The sequence below is a fragment of the Amblyraja radiata genome, unplaced genomic scaffold (genome assembly GCF_010909765.2).
Source record: "Amblyraja radiata isolate CabotCenter1 unplaced genomic scaffold, sAmbRad1.1.pri scaffold_536_ctg1, whole genome shotgun sequence".
Classification (NCBI taxonomy): domain Eukaryota; kingdom Metazoa; phylum Chordata; class Chondrichthyes; order Rajiformes; family Rajidae; genus Amblyraja; species Amblyraja radiata.
In genome coordinates this window covers 48731-53557 of record NW_022630598.1, presented here as the reverse complement: position 1 = coordinate 53557, position 4827 = coordinate 48731, and the positions used below count along the sequence as shown (strand labels likewise).

At 47.8% G+C, this 4827-nt stretch overlaps 1 non-coding gene across 1 annotated transcript; it reads right to left on the bottom strand.

Moving 5' to 3' along the window:
* Nucleotides 1-315: 315 nt before the first annotated feature.
* LOC116970116 lies at nucleotides 316-507 on the bottom strand. The gene has a single exon (XR_004411017.1). It is a non-coding gene; the product is annotated as a U2 spliceosomal RNA (small nuclear RNA).
* Nucleotides 508-4827: the final 4320 nt, after the last annotated feature.

Sequence of the window (4827 nt, the reverse complement as noted above, 5' to 3'; positions counted from 1 at the left end):
CTCAGTAACACATCAGGACACATAAGATGTTACTCAAAACAGGTGGAAGTGTACAACCATAATCCTTCCTGACGATAAATTCCATGATAACACTACAGATTAATCCATTTGCCCCCATATTACAGGTATGGAGATAGTTTTGAACACTAGTATCTCAGCTCATAGGAAAGGTACAAAGTTCAGTAGCTGGTAATGCTGCTATATCCCAATTACTTTGCCACGTAGTTGATTGGTGGTTAATGCACCATGACTGATAGTCTTAATGAATACCAGATAACAAAGTTGTGGATGGTCAACGTAAATATCTGGATATATATTTTGTGCACCGTTCTCAGAGGCACTGCAATACTGGGTCGATGCGTGGAGTGGACGGAGCAAGCCCCTATTCCATCTCCCTGTTCCAAATTTCAATTTAATATATGGTCCCTAGATAAGGGACGTATTAGATTATTAAACTGATAAGAACAGATACTACACTTGATCTTAGCCAAAAGGCCGAGAAGCGATGCAGCTAAAGCTGTATCCAAGGATAGTTTGTCGTTAATATATAGACATGCCATGACGGAATGTTTCTAAGTGTCAGGGCTAGTTGATTCTGGATAACTTTGACTTAAATGCCGCAACGCTCATCATGGTTACTCCATCCAGGTAATTGCGGTATATCCGAAACTTATATGAGAAGGTACTGAATAGTGTGCATCTTCAAGGTCGATGTCTACCATAAAGTATCCTTGGATCCATGGTAGTAGTTACAAATCCCATGAATGTGTATACCTGGTGAAATACTCAAGTGGTTTATCAATGATGGTGCGACATTCACCATCGTGGGAGGGTAGACCCCTTGGGGTGCTTGCTGAATTGGTGGCAAGATATTAATTCTATTCCCCTTGTATTTATTTTTTGGTATACAACTACCAAGAGTGATAGCTTCCTAACCAGGCGTGATTCACCCACCCCTTGTTAGTACAACCCTTAACCTTTATGTGATGGTAGGAACCATACTTATCTGTCTTCATTGCTGTTTTCTTCGGTTTCTGGTTCCTTGTTCTTGTAGGGACGATGTTTGTTGGGGGGTGGCGCATTTTCCCTGGGGCCTGCTCTGGGCCGTGGCCTAAAATGCTACGGGTTTGGCATGCAGGCCCCGAGCTTTCACCAGTACCATGAGGTAGACGCACCTGGTGGACAGGTAGAGGTACTGCTGTCTGGTTTAGTGTGGTGCTCATTCCAGACTCTGCCCTCTTGTGCCGAATAGTTTGAACACTTCGTCCAGTTTTATAGGACTGGTTTGGTAAGTGCCAGGTAGCAGGATCTGTGCTTGTGAGGTCGGCGTTCTCATAGTCCTGTTAATTTCATAGATTGAGGGCAGGTTTGTGAGTTCATTTGAGAAGTTATGAGGTATACCGTTGAACAATAGGGTCAGGTGTTTTGCCATACTACCCTGCCCTTCTGGAATGAGCAGGTGGACATGATAGCCGACGTCAGGGTACCAAATGCATTTTTAAAATATTTAGGTTAAATGCGCTGCTCAATATATCCCCCAATAATGGCGGGCACTTTGAGTAAATGCAATTTAGGGGAGGCGTGATAAAACCAACGCCTCATGGCTACCTGTCTTGGAGAGGTTTTTTGGAAAAGACAGGTAGTAAGCTGGCCATGTTGAGACTGAAAAGCCATCTCGCTAGTGGTGGAGCCACATAGCGGCCACACCCAGCAGCTCTTCCTGATCCTGTACCTCAAGCATAGTCCCGATTTTGTTCAGCCAGTGACCCCTCTTCATGACCAGCCCAGCCACTGGTCACCCCAAAGCTAACCACACTAAGGAGGAAGCGATGGGCAGTGCCTAGGCACTGTGGAGGGTATGACTGAACCCTCCAGCGAGACTGCCCCTCACGTAGCGTGTCTCGCAGGAGCTCCTGCTCCAGGAGCCGCTCCAGCGGCTCAGGCGGCTGTCTTTCTCCCATGCGGGTGGAGAGACGTCCCCTCCGACAAGTCGGAAGCCACCGGCCGGATGCCTCTTCGGATGGCTGAACAGCCAGCCCGCAGCTCAGGCACTAGCGGGACTGGCCTCGGCGCGGTGTGGGGATAGCGGTGCGCCCGGTAAATGTTCCTACCGCCTTCTTCTAGAGCTTTTGTGCCTTGTAGTAGCGAGAGCGCCCCTCTAGCAGCGCGTCTCGCAGGCACCTGCACCGAGAGCCGCTCCAGCGGCTCAGGCGGCTCTCTCTCCCCCTGTGCGGGTGGAGAGACGTCCCGTCCCAAATCGGGAACACCTGCCGGATGCCTCTTCGGGTGGCTATACATCCAGCCCGCTATCGGGCTGGCCTCGGCACGGTGTCGGGGAATTACGGAACACCGGGTCGCTCCTACCGCCTGTTGCTGCCCCCCTTCCCCCCGACGGGAAACGTTCCTCCTCGAACGGGGGACAGTTTTGTTCCAGAGCCTTTTTCTCTGCCTGTAAAACACAAGCTGAAAAAGGGGCTCCCCTGTAAAAGAAAACCCGACCTCAGGATACTCACCTGACGGTCCGTTTCATCTGTTGCGGGAGCGCCTAAGTCCCGCTGCCGCTGTTGCACTGCTGGCGTAATGCCGCGCCTGCGCACTGAGCGGGTTCTTCACGTAGTCACTCACGTGACTCCGAAGTAAAATGCGATGTTCAAAGTGTCTGTCACAGCAAGAATCGCTCGCGCCTCAATAATCCCTCGGCAGAATGCATTCGCAAAACTTGAAATTAAAAGAGGGAGTTTCGAGAGCCATACAGCCAGATACTCAAATATTCACAGCGTAAACGACAGCTCTCATTACTTACCCGGGACACCGAGAATAGCCAGGATCGGATAGTGTATCTTTTCGATCTCATATATGACTCTAACAATCTGTATTTCGATCATCTCCTTGTCACCACTTATCCTTCAATGGCATCTAGCTGAATACCTAAGGTACACAAAATGCTGGAGAAACTCAGCGGGTGCAGCAGCATCTATGGAGCGAAGGAAATAGGCGACGTTTCGGGCCGAAACCCTTCTCCTTATTTAGATTATGGAATAGTTCATTGGAAAATGTTCCCTTATTTGAAGGGAAGGGAATTTCCCTTCGGGGCGGTTGTGTGTCATTAATTCCATGTTGATCACTGTCGCTGAACAAACTTATTGTTGCATAATATTGTGAAGGAAGTGCCACGTGCCTATTCACGTCATGCTCCACCACGCTGAACAATTGTTCGAGCACTTCGGAGAAAACAAATATTCACCGCACAAGTGTTCACCCGCCATCGAGATTTCTGCAAACCGTTCGTCTCCCAATCTCAACCGATTGGACTTTTGCTGTCAAAGTTGAATCAAATCCTAAATATCTATATGGAACGTTGCGTAACGAATCCACTGTTTTCTTTTTGTTGCATGTTTGCTTTCACCACCTATATGTGTACATGAAAACTTCCCACATTGGTGACAAGAGGCACATTTAAGAGTGGATTCGTTGTGATGTTTAAGGCCGGAGACGTCCACAGCTCCATCATCAGCGGGTCTTTAAATGGCCGGTCGGCGAATTGCCTTGCCTCAACATTGGCAACTCCTACACCCAACTTGTCCACACCTGCCAACATGTCCCCGCCCCTGTGCGTAGGGGAGAGGGTAGGGCTGAAGATGCCCTGGTTGGGTTGCTCCTGGGCCTGGCCAAGCTGGCCATTCGCGAGTCAATGCGCCATGCGGCGGAGGGCTCTACCCGAGCCGGCTGCCTACCCATTTTCCGGGGATACGTCCGTGCCCGGGTGCGGTTAGAAAGGGAATACGCCCTGTCTACGGGCACCCTGAGGGAGTTCCGGGACCGCTGGGCTCCGCAGGGTGTAGAATGTATCGTCAATAAGGATTGTATCATAATTGTATAATGGTTTACCAAAGATATATGTTTGTATTGTATAATGATGGTGGGCTCTGGGTTGTTTTATTGAAGTGTCAATATTATTTTATAATAATTGATTACATTTTTTTGATACCAATGTTATGTGATTGGTTTGAAATGGAAAGCGTCATAATTCAATGGAAAGATCGTCCCCGTGCATGGAAACAAAATGTATTAGCCCCGGGTTTTCTCTTCCGTTTGTGAACAATCCAGTAGATGACAATGAAAACACGTGTCAAATACCGGAGACACCAGTTTGTGTTCCCGTGATTGGCTTCAATAGACAGATGGGAGATTGCAACCTTTATGTAATTGCAACCTTTATTGCAACCTGTTTCGACGAATGCAATAAATCTAGCGTGCACAGTCAAATAAGATCAAATAGAACAAGTTGTTTTACAACTTTCGGCTGTGCATGCCACGCGCAAGAAGACGAACAAGCTTAAATATAGTTGGTTTAAACTAATTTCTATCCTTATTTGTCTTGGGTGGCGAACAATCGTTGCAGACGCAATGAGCAGGAAATCAGACCGATTTAATCCGTTTGACACTAATTTCCTTTTATTCTCCTGCATTGAGTCTGTGAACTTCTCTACCTCAGATAGCGGTGGAAGCCGGTTCACTGCATACTTTCAAGATGGAGTTAGATAGGGCTCTAGGGCAGGTAGCGGAGTCAGGAGATATGGGGAGAAGGCAGGAACGGGGTACCGATGAGGTTGAATGGCGGTGCTGGCTGAAAAGGGCCGAATTACCTACTCCTGCACCTATTGTCTGTTGTCTATTCCCACCAACTGATTTGGATTCTAGAATATTACTGCCAATGATAAGCAACGTCTTAGCAATGATTTTTAAACCATTTATTCCATGGCTTCTGTTCAACTGCGCCCTTCACTCAAATATAAATCATAGTCACATAATATGTTCACAGCCCCG